The following is a 14,266-nucleotide window of genomic DNA, read 5'->3' on the forward strand; positions in this document are numbered from 1 at the left end:
TGGTAACATATACCTAACATAATACTTGTTATTTTAATCACTGGTAAGTGTGTAGTTCACTGCTATCCTCACCTACATTGCGGTGTTTGTTGTTGAGTTGTAGCTCACTGCCTTTCTTACCTACATTGCGGTGTTTGTTGGTGAGTGTGTAGCTCACTGCCTTTCTTACCCACATTGCGGTGTTTGTTGGTGAGTGTGTAGTTCACTGCCTTTCTTACCCACATTGCGGTGTTTGTTGGTGAGCGTGTAGCTCACTACTGTCTTTGCCCACATTGCGGTGTTTGTTGGTGAGTGTGTAGTTCACTGCCTTTCTTACCCACATTGTGGTGTTTGTTGGTGAGCGTGTAGTTCACTGCTGTCTTTACCCACATTGTGGTGTTTGTTGGTGAGTGTGTAGTTCACTGCCTTTCTTACCCACATTTCGGTGTGTGTTGGTGAGCGTGTAGCTCACTGCTGTCTTTGCCCACATTGTGGTGTTTGTTGGTGAGTGTGTAGTTCACTGCTGTCCTTACCCACATTGCGGTGTTTGTTGGTGAGTGTGTAGTTCACTGCCTTTCTTACCCACATTGTGGTGTTTGTTGGTGAGTGTGTAGCTCACTACTGTCTTTGCCCACATTGCGGTGTTTGTTGGTGAGTGTGTAGCTCACTGCTGTCCTTACCCACATTGCGGTGTTTGTTGGTGAGTGTGTAGTTCACTGCCTTTCTTACCCACATTGTGGTGTTTGTTGGTGAGCGTGTAGCTCACTACTGTCTTTGCCCACATTGCGGTGTTTGTTGGTGAGTGTGTAGCTCACTGCTGTCCTTACCCACATTGTGTGTTTGTTGGTGGGTGTGTAGCTCACTGCCTTTCTTACCCACATTGTGGTGTTTGTCACTGGCATCCTGTCTATCTCCACATCATGTTTTATCATCCAATAAATTTGTTTTTGGTGCTTCCCTCTCCATTCCTTCCGTGGACGCCCTGTGTAACTTTCTTTATTGAGGAGTCTTCTGTAATATTCTTCTGCAGAATTCTAATTGTAATTCTCTTATAAATGCTGCTATTATGAACTTCTTTGTTGACAGAGCATTTTTGCTGTTTAGAATTACTTTTTTTAGGACTGACTCCCAGATATAGAGTTCCACATTTAAAAGGAATGAGTTTTTTTTTTTTTTAACATTTCCCATATTTTGATGGTTTTTGTATTATTCTTTGATACCAAGAGAAGAATTTTTGGGTGTTTAAGAGAAAAAGAAGGCATGTGCTTTATTTCATATGGTGGCTGAACACTCGCAGAGCTCCTTGGCTTGTGGGCTGAAATTTGAGCATTTCTTTAAGACCTAGTTTGTTTATCTTTTATTCTCACTTCAGTGGTTTTAAAAATAACTACATTAACCAAACATGGGCTGTACCTCCAAGGCCAGAGCTGCTCCTGGGAAAGGGTCCAGTCTCTCTGGTTTGTGCCCATCACCCAGTGGGACAGCCACATGGACGTGGTGTGGCGGCGTGGTGGCAAGGCCCCGCAAAGACCAGTTTGGGCAGGATTAATGGCCCTCAATTAAAGGGTGTCCTGGTAGGCAGGGTCTAATTTTATAAAAGCTTCTGGCACATGTGCATTAAAAATTTCATTTTTGTCTTTGATCTTGCAGAAGAGGATGCTCAAGTGTGTGTGCGTGTGTGTGCGTGTGTGCTTGTGTGTGCATGTGTGTGTGCGCATGTGTGTGCGTGTGTGTGCGCGTGTGTGTGCGTGTGTGTACGTGTGTGCATGTGTGTGCATGTGTGTGCATGTGTGTGCATGTGTGTGTGCGCGTGTGTGTGCGTGTGTGTGCGTGCGTGTGTGTGCGTGTGTGTGTGCATGTGTGTGTGCATGTGTGTGTGCAGTGTGTGTGTGTGCAGTGTGTGTGCAGGCTCCTGTATGTGTGTGCATGTGTGTGTGCATGTGTGTGTGCAGTGTGTGTGTGTGCATGTGTGTGTGCATACACATGTGTTTGTGTGCAGGCTCCTGTATGTGTGTGCATGTGTGTGCGTGTGTGTGTGCGTGTGTGTGTGCATGTGTGTGTGTGCATGTGTGTGTGCAGGCTCCTGTATGTGTGTGCATGTGTGTGTGCATGTGTGTGCATGTGTGTGTGCATGTGTGTGTGTGCATGTGTGTGCATGTGTGTGTGTGCATGTGTGTGTGCAGGCTCCTGTATGTGTGTGCATGTGTGTGCGTGTGTGTGTGCGCATGTAGGTGTGTGTGTATGCACGTGCACTTGCGGGTGTTTTCGTGGCCGAGGGTTTATTTTCTAGCAATTTGAAGCCCTAAGTGACAGAACCTTTTCTGTTCTTCTCAGTGTTTCTGCTACTGTCCTCTCCCTCTTCTCTCAGAGAGTCTCAGGAGATGTGTCGGGGGGTCTGGATGTTGTCTGTCAGCTCATCCACAAGGACTCAGGCGTCTCCCCGGTCCTGCAGGTGGTGGGAAGTTTCTATACCCAGATTTTCTTCATTGAGGATATTGTGATTTGTTGTGAAAGTCCTTACATTCAGTGGGATAAAATTTGAGTCAGGGCCGGGCGTGGTGGCTCAAGCCTGTAATCCCAGCACTTTGGGAGGCTGAGACGGGCGGATCACGAGGTCAGGAGATCAAGACCATCCTGGCTAACCCAGTGAAACCCCGTCTCTACTAAAAAATACAAAAAACTAGCCGGGCGAGGTGGCGGGCGCCTGTAGTCCCAGCTACTCGGGAGGCTGAGGCCGGAGAATGGCGTAAACCCGGGAGGCGGAGCTTGCAGTGAGCTGAGATCCGGCCACTGCACTCCAGCCTGGGATACAGAGCGAGACTCCGTCTCACAAAAAAAAAAAAAAAAAAAAAAAATTCTGAGTCAGATATTAGGATATTATATTGTCATTTCAGTTGTGAATTTTAAGAAGTTACATAATTTCTTACACGTCTTCAGGAACGCATTAGGCAAGTTGAACAATAGTGTTACATGTTGGATGGGGATATTTTTATATGCAGAGCATTTGTAAAAACTGTATTAACGTCTCTGTGCATTGCGTGTGTCTGCTCGTTCCTGTTTCCAGTGTTTTATCCTGTGGTGCGTGTTGTGGGGCTGTGGTCCGCGTAGTGACTCTGGGTCTTTGGTGCGTGCTGTGGGGCTGTGGTACGCGTAGTGGCTCTGGGTCTTTGGTGCGTGCTGTGGGGCTGTGGTACGCGTAGTGACTCCGGGTCTTTGGTGCGTGCTGTGGGGCTGTGGTACGCGTAGTGGCTCTGGGTCTTTGGTGCGTGCTGTGGGGCTGTGGTACGCGTAGTGACTCTGGGTCTTTGGTGCGTGCTGTGGGGCTGTGGTACGCGTAGTGACTCTGGGTCTTTGGTGCGTGCTGTGGGGCTGTGGTCCGCGTAGTGACTCTGGGTCTTTGGTGCGTGCTGTGGGGCTGTGGTACGCGTAGTGACTCTGGGTCTTTGGTGCGTGCTGTGGGGCTGTGGTACGCGTAGTGGCTCTGGGTCTTTGGTGTGTGCTGTGGGGCTGTGGTACGCGTAGTGGCTCTGGGTCTTTGGTGTGTGCTGTGGGGCTGTGGTATGTGTAATGACTCTGGGTCTTTGGTGCGTGCTGTGGAGCTGTGGTACGTGTAATGACTCTGGGTCTTTGGTGTGTGCTGTGGGGCTGTGGTACACATAGTGGCTCTGGGCCTGTGGTTTGTGCTGTGGGGCTGTGGTACGCGTAGTGGCTCTGGGTCTTTGGTGCGTGCTGTGGGGCTGTGGTACACATAGTGGCTCTGGGTCTTTGGTGTGTGCTGTGGGGCTGTGGTACACGTAGTGGCTCTGGGTCTTTGGTGTGTGCTGTGGGGCTGTGGTACGCGTAGTGACTCTGGGTCTTTGGTGTGTGCTGTGGGGCTGTGGTACGCGTAGTGGCTCTGGGCCTGTGGTTTGTGCTGTGGGGCTGTGGTACACGTAGTGGCTCTGGGTCTTTGGTGTGTGCTGTGGGGCTGTGGTACACGTAGTGGCTCTGGGTCTTTGGTGTGTGCTGTGGGGCTGTGGTACACGTAGTGGCTCTGGGTCTTTGGTGTGTGCTGTGGGGCTGTGGTACGCGTAGTGACTCTGGGTCTTTGGTGTGTGCTGTGGGGCTGTGGTACACGTAGTGGCTCTGGGCCTGTGGTTTGTGCTGTGGGGCTGTGGTATGCGTAGTGGCTCTGGGTCTTTGGTCTATGCTGTGGGGTTGTGGTATGCGTAGTGACTCTGGGCCTTTTGGGCAGGTCTCAGATTTACTGTCTGTTTTAATTTCAGTTGCAGTTTCTGTTTCGGTTTTGCTTGGGTTGGGCGTCTGGGACCCTTCCTACTGCTAGGGTCAGGACTTTCTCTTTTTTTCATTTTATATGAGGTGAGTAAAGTGCAGCTCTCAGACGTGTGGAGCCCCAGCGTGTGGCTCGGCTGCTTGAGTGGCGCTGTGGCTATGGAGATTACCCCCACCTTTTTAATGTGGTAAAATAGGTATGACATTTTCCATCTTAACTATGTTTAAGGGTGCAGTTCAGTGGCATGAAATGCATTCATAATGTTGCGTAACCATCACTGCCATCCATCTCCAGATCTCTTTTTATCTTGTAAAACTGCAGCTCTGTTCTCGTTAAACACTGAATCCCCGTCCACCCCTAGCTCCTTTGTCACCAACATTTTACTTTCTGTCTCCATGAATCTGATGACTCCAGATACCTCACATGAGTGGGATCATACAATCTTTGTCTTTTTGTGTTTGGCTTATTTTCCTTAGCATAATGTTCTCAAGGTTGTTGCATAGTCAGAATACCCTTCCTTTTTAAGGTTGAATTATGTGGATAGACCACATTTTGTCACTTTATCCATGGAGGGACACTTGGGTTTCTTCTTCCTTTTGGCTGATTGTGGGTATACAGATACCTGTTTAAGTTCCTGCTTTCAGTTCTTTAGGGAATTGTATTAGTTCGTTTTCATGCTGCTGATAAAGACATACCTGAGACTGGGAAGAAAAAGGCTTAATTAGACTTATAGTTCCACATGGCTGGGGAGGCCTCAGAATCATGGCAGGAGGCAAAAGACACTTCTTCAATGGTGGCAGCAAGAGAAAATGAGAGAAAAGCAAAAGTGGAAACCTCTGATAAGCCTATCAGATCTCTTGAGACTTATTCACTATCATGGGAATGGTACAGGAAAGACTAGCCCCTGTGATTCAATTACCTCCCCCTGGGTTCTTCCCACAACAGGTGGGAATTCTGGGAGATACAATTCAAGTGAGATTTGGGTGAGGACACAGCCAAACCATATCATTCCACCCTGGCCCCTCCAAACCTCATGTCCTCACATTTCAAAACCAGTTATGCCTTCCCAACAGTCTCCCAAAGTCTTAATTCATTGCAGCATTAACCCAAAAGTCCACAGTCCAAAGTCTTATCTGAGACAAGGCAAGTCCCTTCCATGTATGAGCTTGTAAAATCAAAAGCAAGCTAGTTACTTCCTAGATACAGTGGGGGTACAGCTATTGGGTAAATACAGCCGTTCAAAATGGGAGAAATTGGCCAAAACAGAGGGGTTACAGGGCCCATGCAAGTCCAGAATCCAGCAGGGCAGTCACATGTTAAAGCTCCAAAATGATGTCCTTTGACTCCGGGTCTCACATCTAGGTCACACTGATGCAAGAGGTGTGCTCCCACGATCTTGGGCAGCTCTGCCCCTGCGGTTCTGCATGGTACAGCCTCTCTCCCAGCTGCTTTCATGGGCTGTCGTTGAGTGTCTGCAGCTTTTCCAGGCACACAGTGCAAGCTTTTGGTGGATCTACCATTCTGGGGTCTGGAGAATGGTGGCCCTCTTCTCACACCTACACTAGGCTGTGCCCCAGCAGAGACTCTGTGTGGGGACTCTGACCCCACATTTCCCTTCTGCACTGCCCTAGCAGAGGTTCTCCATGAGGGCCCCACCCCTGCAGCAGACTTTTGCCTAGACATCCAGGCATTTTCATACATCTTCTGAAATCTGGGTGGAGGCTCCCAAACCTCAGTTCTTGACTTCTATGCACCTGAAGGCTCAACACATCTGGAAGCTGCCAAGGCTTGGGGCTTCCACCCTCTAAAGCCATAGCCTGAGCTGTATGTTGGCCCCTTTTAGCCATGGCTGGAGTGGCTGGGATACAGGTCACCAAGTCCCTAGGCTGCACATATCCTGGGGACCCTTGGCCTGGCCTATGAAACCAGTTTTTCTTCCTGGGCCTCTGGGCCTGTGATGGGAGGTGCTGCCAGGAAGGTCTCTGACATGGCCTGGAGACATTTTCCCCATGATCTTGGGGATTAACACCAGGCTCCTTGCCAAATTTCTGCAGCTGACTTGAGTTTCTCCCCAGAAAGTGGGTTTTTCTTTTCTATCACATATTCAGGCTGCAGATTTTCCAAGCTTTTATGCTCTGCTTCCCTTATAAAACTGAACTCCTTTAACAGTACTCAAGTAACCTCTTGAATGTTTTGCTGTTTAGAAATTCCTTCCACCAGATACCCTAAATCATCTCTCAAGTTCAAAGTTCCACACATCTCTAGGCAGGGGCAAAATGCTGCCAGTCTCTTCACTAAAGCATAACAAGAGTCACCTTCACTCCAGTTCCCAACAAGTTCCTCATCTCCACCTGAGACCACCTCAGCCTGGATTTTACTGTCCATATTGCTATTGGCATTTTGGGCAACGCCATTCAACAGGTCTCTAGGAAGTTCCAAACTTTCCCACATTTTCCTGTCTTCTCATCCCTTCAAACTGTTCCAACCTCTGCCTGTTACCCAGTTCCAAAGTCTCTTCCACATTTTTGGGTATCTTTTCAGCAACACCCCACTCCTAGTACCAGTTTACTGTATTAGTTTGTTTTCACACTACCAATAAAGACATACCCGAGACTGGGAAGAAAAAGAGTTTAATTGGAGTTACAGTTCCACATGGCTGGGGAGGCCCCGGAATCATGGCAGGAGACGAAAGTCACTTCTTAAATATGGCAGCGGCAAGAGAAAATGAGAAGGAAGCAAAAGCAGAAACCCCTGATGAACCCATCAGATCTCGTGAGACTTATTCACCATCACGAGAATAGCATGGGAAAGACTGGCCCCCATGATTCAGTTACCTCCCCCTGGGTACCTCCCACAACACCTGGGAATTCTGGGAGATAAAATTCAAGTTGAGATTTAGGTGGGGACACAGCCAAACCATATGGGGAATATAGCCAGCAGTGGAATTGCTTGACTGTATAGTAATTCTGTTTAATTTTCGGAGAAGGTGCCATTTTTCTTCATAGTGATGGCACCATGTTACATTCCCACCAGCAGTGCACAAAGAGTCCCATTTCTCCACCTCATCCCAACACTTGTTATTTTCTCTTTTTGATTTTAATGTTTTATTTTGTGTAATATCCATCCTGATGGGTGTGAAATGGTGTTTCATTATGGTTTTCATTTGCATTTCCTTAATGATTAGTGATAATGAACATCCTTTCATGTACTTGTTGACTGTTTCATATGTCTCCTTTAGAAAACTGTCTGTTCAAGTCCTTTTCCCATCTTAATGGGGTTGTATGTCGTTTTGTTGTTGAGTTGTAGGAGGTTTAAAAATATGTTCTGAATATTAACCCGTTATCAGACACGTGACTTGCAGATGTTCTTTTCCATCCTCTGGTTTGTCTTTCATCCTATTGATAGTGGCTTTTGATGCACAAAAGTTGTTAAGTTTGATGTCCAGCTTGTGTATTTTTTCTTTTGTTGCCTGTGCTTTTGATATTGCATTTAAGAAGTCATTGTCAAATCCAGTGTCATAAAGTTTCTCACCTATGTTTTTTTCTAAGAATTTTATAGTTTTAGATTTTTGATTCATTTTGAGTTAATTTTTATATATGGTGTAAGGTAAGAAACCAGCTTCATTCTTTTGCATGCGGTTATCCAGTTTTCCCAGCCTCATTTGTTGAAAGGACTGTTCTTTTACCCAGTGAATGGTCTTGGCACCACTGTCAAAAATCATTTGACCATAGATACAAGGCTCTTTATTCCATTCCGTTGGTCCACAAGTCTGTCTTGTGCCGGGACCACACTGTTTTGGCTGCTTACTGTAGGTTGTAGTAAGTTCCATATAAGGAAGTGTGAGGTCTCCAATTTGTTCTTCTTTTTCAAGACTATTTTTGGCTATTCAGGGTCCCGTGAGATTCCATATGAATTTTAGCATGAATTTTTCTATTTCTGCACAAAAAATAGTCATTGGGATTTTTATATAAACGGAATCGAATCTGCAGATCCTTTGGGCAGCATCAGCATCTTAATGACATTAACTCTTCCAGTTTGTGAACATGGAACGGATGTCTGAATTTCTTTCATCAACATTTTGTGGCTTTCAGTGTTCAAGTCTTTTGCCTCCTTGGTTAAGCTTATTTCTGAGTTTTTTATTCTTTTTGATGCTGTCATAAATGCAATTTTTAAAAAATTTCTTTTCAGATTGTTCATTGTTAGTGTATAGAAACACCACTGTTGTTTGTGTGTTGATCTTATATCCTGCCACGTTGCTGAATTGCTGAATTTTTGTGATGGAGTCTCACTCTGTCACCCACACTGGAGTGCAGTGGCACGATCTCGGCTCACTACAACCTCTGCCTCCGGATTTAGGCGATTCTACTCCTCAGCCTCCCAAGTAGCTGGGACCACAGGCGTGCACCACCACACCTGGCTAATTTTTTGCATTTTTAGTAGAGACTGGGTTTTGTCATGTTGGCCAGGCTGATCTTGAACTCCTAACCTCAGGTGATCCACCTGCCTCGGCCTCCCAAAGTGCTGGGATTGCAGGTGTGAGCCACCACGCCCGGCCTTATTTCTATCAATTTTTTGGTGGAATTTTTAGGGTTTTGTATGCATAAGAGCATGTAGTCTGTGAACAGAGATAATTTTACTTCTTCTGTTCCCGTTCGGGTACCTTTTCTTTCATTTTCTTGCCTAATCGGCCAGGCTAGGCCTCCCAGTGCAGTGTTGAATGGCAGTGATGAGCGCAGGCATCCTGGTCTCGTTCCTACTCTTAGAGGGAAAGCTTTCTGTCATCCAGTATTGAGTGTGTTCACTGTGGGGGGTAATCTACAGGCACATTCTCTCTCAGAGGTCCTTTCTTTCCTTTTGTGTCTAGAAAAGCTCTTTTTCTCCCACGACGGCAGCTATTTGCTTATTTTCTCTCCTGATTCCTTTGTGGTTTCAAGTCTTATGTTCATCTCCTGAATCCATCTGGAGTTTAATTTCTTTGTGGAATAAAGAAAGGATCTACTATAGCATTTTAAAAGTAAATATTTAACTAGTCCTAGTATTCCTTGTCAATTATTGCCTCTTCCCTCAGCAGCGTGAAATGCCTCAGTCTCTCCTGCTGACGTCTCTGCATTCCAAAGCAACAAATGGGAAGAGTTGGGCCTTCCGGGGGCGGCTGCGGGCCAGGCTGCCTCTGTCTGCTTGGTCTTTCCTGCAGGTGTTCTCTGTTAGGGGCTGTGCAGCAAACAGACTAAGGATCAGCTCAGGTTTTTTAGTATTTCCCACTAAAATGGAATCATTTTATACGGTCTGTTCCCCCTTCCCTTAAGAATATGCACTATAGAAAAGTACAGATCACTCCAGCTCCCACTGCCCAGAAAGAACCCTTGTCCACGTGGGATGAACGTCCTAGTCTGCAGAGACCCAGCAAGGAGGACAGGCTGTGCTTCACCAGTTAAATTTAATCCTGCCCAGATTGTCAGGAGAAACAGACACTGAAGTGAAACTCAAGGAACTTCTGAATTTGAGATAAATATTTATTGGTGCAAGAGATAAATTTCTACAATTCCTCTAAGGATAAGAACACTTTCTCAACTTGAAGAATGTAGAGTTTAAGAATGCATCTTAATTTTAGAACACATTTAGGAATGCTCTGCTTTGGAAGGTATCAGGATTCTTAGGCAGCCTCTCAGCTCCGGGCCCCACCTGCTGATTTAATACATTCTATTACTTGTGTTTTGTCAGTTTGTAACAGAAACACTCTGTTCCACCTTTCCCTGCCTCCGTTTTCATCCCTTGGTTCTGTACTGTGTGGACACACTGTGGGTCACCGTGGTCTTTCCTTTCTGAGTTCTGGGCTCTGCTATGTCACCTGAGTTCTGCCTGGCACCTCGGGAATTCTGTTTTTCAGTGTTCGGTTTTGCTGCTGATGTTTCTCACCTGTTTTTTTTTTTTTTTTTTTTTTTTTTAAGACGGAGTCTCACTCTGTCACACAGGCTGGAGTGCAGTGGCACGATCTTGGCTCACTGCAAGCTCCACCTCCCTGGTTCATGCCATTCTCTGGCCTCAGCCTCCCGAGTAGCTGGGACTACAGGTGCCCGCCACCAGGCCCAGCTAATTTTTTTGTATTTTTTTTTAGTAGAGATGGGGTTTCACGGTGTTGGCCAGGATGGTCTTGATCTCCTGACCTTGTGATCCGTCCATCTCAGCCTCCCAAAGTGCTAGTAGTGTTACAGGTGTGAGCCACCACTCCCAGCCTTTCGCGTGTTTTTAAATAAAGACTCCTACTCTCTTTTTGGACTTGGTCAGTTTTCTCTCCTTTTCAGGGATGCTTTTGTTCTGGTATTTGTTTCTGGATACATTTCCAGTCTTGTTTTCCGAGTCCCTTTATCAGGATGCGCAGGTTCTTGCTGCTTCTCTATCCCGCCCTGCGCCGTCGGGGTCCCCTCTCCGTCCCGCCCTGCGCCGTCGGGGTCCCCTCTCCGTCCCGCCCTGCGCCGTCGGGGTCCCCTCTCCGTCCCGCCCTGCGCCGTCGGGGTCCCCTCTCCGTCCCGCCCTGCGCCGTCGGGGTCCCCTCTCCGACGCTTGCCCTGGAAACATCCTCCCTTCCTGTGACTGCTGCGTTCAGGAGCGAGGATGCTGTCAGACCCTGCTTTGTTGCCCCTGGAGCATCCTTCTCTTCCTCTTCCCCCCCGTTTGTTATTTGGTGGGGTTTGGGGGGAAGAGGGTGTCTTAAGCTTTCTTGTGGTGTGTTTGCCCAGAGCTCGATAGTGGTTGAAAAGGTTTTCTTGTTATATCAACTCTTCAAGCTATCCACTTGCACACCGTGGGTATGTGGGGCTGCAGAGTGAAATGTCCTTTTCCCAGATGAAGGGAAGACAAGGAAGGGACATGATGCAGCCTCACTGCTCAGGATGGGAAAACGCTGGGATTAGGGGTCACTTGTTGGCCTGGGGAAGCTCAGTGACCCAGGGAAAATTGAACTGATGGAGAAGACGGTATTTGACCGGACCTGTGAGCAGTGAAGGCATGGGGGCCGTTGCCAGTCTGCAAAGAGAGAGTGCAAGGGCCCTGGGGCCAGAGGACCAAATGTCTGAGACCCAGAGTGGAGCAGGTGGAGGGGAGGGCAGGGAGGCCGTGGGCTCAGGGCCTGGTGGCTGTGCCGACCTGGAAGGCCTTTGCCCTTTACCCTGAGAGAGCAGGAGGGCCCTGGAGGGTGGATCCACTTGTGTTTTCTGAGGATCACCCTGGCTGCCTGTGGAGTGTAGACTGGAAGCAGGTAAGGACACGGCAGGGAGAACCCTGAGGAGGGAGTGGGAAGGGACTGGGGATGGGGAAGAAGTGGATCCATCAGGAGGAAGTGGGGAAGGGGCTAGGGACAAGGAGTGGGTAGATCTGCTAAGAGGGAGAGGAGGTGAAGGGGATAGGGACGGGTAGGGGTGGATCCCCTAGGAGGGGGCAGGGAAGGGGCTAGGGATGGGGAGGAGTGAATCCCCTAAGAGGGAGCAGGAAAGGGGAAGGGGATTGGGAGGGTGTATGGGGAGGGTGTGGATCTGCCAGGAGGGAGGGGGAAGGGGCTGGGGATGGGGAGGGTGTGGATCCGCCAGGAGAGAAGAGGGAAGGGGCTGGGGACAGAAAGGGGACCGGGAGGGTGTGGATCCCCCAGGAGAGAAGGGGTGGAAGAGGCTGGGGACGGGGAGGGTGTGGATTTGCCGGGAGAGAAGGGGGAAGGGGCTGGGGACAGAAAGGGGACCGGGAGGGTGTGGATCCCCCAGGAGGGAGGGGGAAGGGGCTGGGGATGGAGGGGGATGGGGAGGGTATGGATCCCCCAGGAGGGAGGGGAAAGGGCCTGGGGATGAGGGGGGACGGGGAGGGCGTGGATCCCCCAGGAGAGAAGGGGAAGGGGCTAGGGATGGGGAGGGGATGGGGAGGCGTGGATCCCCCAGGAGAGAAGCGGGGGAAGAAGCTGGGGACAGGGAGAGTGTGGATCCTCCAGGAGGGAGGGAGAAGGGGCTGGGGATGGGGGGGGACGGGGAGGGCGTGGATCCCCTGGGGGATGTCCCGGAAGTGACACAGTGGCACTGAGGCCAAGGGAGGCTGTTGGGACAGTGGGATGTGGCCCAGGAGGCCCTGGGAGCTTCCACACCAGTGTCAGCCAGGGAGATGCAGCAGCGCCATGTGGGCCAGAAAGTGGCCCCTGGGCAGGGCCCCAAGGTCACCGCGGCCGTCACAGTGGCCCTGACTAGTGTTGGGGTGTGTGCCAGAGACAAGAACCGAAGGCCTTGAGGGCCTCGTCTTTTTTTCACGTTTCTTCTCTTCCTTCTTTGGAGTGTTTTTGGTTTCATCTTTCATTTAGACTTTTGGTCTAATTATTTCACAGCCTTTGAGTGCCTCCTCGTAAACAGTCAGCAAACATGGATGTCTTTGTTTAGAGCACTGTATTAGGACCATCTGGGCTTACTAACCTCAGTGGATCCACAGTCAGTGTTTGGGGAAGTCATATCCATGATTGAAATGAGGTCGTGACCCATGAATCGGGGTGGAGTGTGTGGTGCTGGGCGAGATGCACACAGTGAGCGGTGTGTCCGGGTGTCCGCTATGAGGTCGGACCCATGAATCGGGCTGGAGTGTGGTGCTGGGCGAGGTGCACACAGTGTGCGGTGTGTCCGGTGTCCGCTGTCGCATTTGTCTTTGGTGCTTAGGGCGGCTCCTGGACAGGGCTGCCTGGCAAGCAGCTGCAGCTGGATGTGGGGCTGGGACCCTCGATGGGGACTTGCTGGTAGGAGCTGGGGCCAACGGAGGCTGTCCGTGTGGGCTGAGGGTCCTCAGTGACGGGACAGTGGCGTGGGCTGATGGCCTCCCCTCCTGCTGGGTCCTCAGTGGCGGGACAGTGGCGTGGGCTGATGGCCTCCCCTCCTGCTGGAGCGGTTGCGTGGGTCCCACGAGGAGGTCCCTGGACATGGAGGGCAGGGCATGGGGGCCCTTGGAGCCGAAGTGGGCGATTCTCTCCCTTTGTGTGTGCGTGTGCCGGGGTTGTGTGTCTTTGAAGCCTGGGGCCACGGTGTTCTCAGCTCAGTCCTGTGGTCTGTGAGGCTCTTGTTTCTTGGTCAGGTTCTTTTTTCCTTCGTTAATTTATCTAAAATTCAGCCTTCCTGCTTTTTAGGCTTCTTAGACCCGTCAGCAAGTGAAGGGAGGAGCACGCCTGGCATGTGGCCAGCCTAGTGATGCTGCTGCGTGTGCATGGTGCGGAGTCTGGGCCCAGCTGCGCTGGCGGCCTGCATGCCTTGGCCCCGTGCCCACGGCCACAGAGGCTGAGACCAGGGTAGGGGCTTTAGTCCTGATGGGGGCAGGGGCAGGGCCTTGTTTATTGTTTTCAATCACGGCAAAAAACCACAACATTTACCACCTTAACCGTTTCCGAGTGTACAGTTCCTTAGTGCTAAGTACATTCACATTGTTGTTTAATGGATCTCTAGAACTTTGTTATCTCACAAAATGGAAACTCTACCCTTTTAGACGCTGACTCTGTCCCTCCACGGTCCCTCCACGTGGGTGATGTTGGAGCTGGGGTGCTTCCTGAGCGTGGGCGGCTCGCGCTGAGTGCTTGCTCGCGGCCTTGCCCGCGGCGGCTCACGCTGAGTGCTTGCTCGCGGCCTCGTCCGCGGCGGCTCACGCTGAGTGCTTGCTCGCGGCCTCGCCCGCGGCGGCCTCTCCACTCTCGGGTTTGAATGGCTGTGCTGCCCTTGGCCAGAGCTGGCACAGAACCCAGGAGCAGCCAGGTGGCCTGGGGCTCAGCAGAGCCGTCAGGGCGGGAGGGCGACTGGGCCATCCCCTTCTCTTGAAGCGGTGGCATTTTCAGGCTTGCGCTTGGCTCCTCCGATTCTGTCCAGGAGCTTCCTGGGGCCTGGGTCTCTGTGGTGGGGCTGGAGTTTCCTTGCGTGTGTGCACGTGTGTGCATGTGTGTGCACGCCTGTGGCATGGGGTAGGTTTTCTATTGATGACTCTAGCAAGTGCTTCCTGAAGATTCTGACAGTTGTG

At 50.1% G+C, this 14,266-nt stretch overlaps 1 protein-coding gene across 4 annotated transcripts in view; it reads left to right on the top strand.

Annotated features, from left to right (window-relative positions):
• Positions 1-14,266, top strand: part of INPP5A (inositol polyphosphate-5-phosphatase A) — a 249,651-nt gene that overhangs the window by 59,320 nt on the left and 176,065 nt on the right. The gene's annotated exons all lie outside the window — the stretch shown is intronic.

The sequence above is a fragment of the Macaca mulatta genome, chromosome 9, assembly GCF_049350105.2.
Source record: "Macaca mulatta isolate MMU2019108-1 chromosome 9, T2T-MMU8v2.0, whole genome shotgun sequence".
NCBI classification, from domain to species: domain Eukaryota; kingdom Metazoa; phylum Chordata; class Mammalia; order Primates; family Cercopithecidae; genus Macaca; species Macaca mulatta.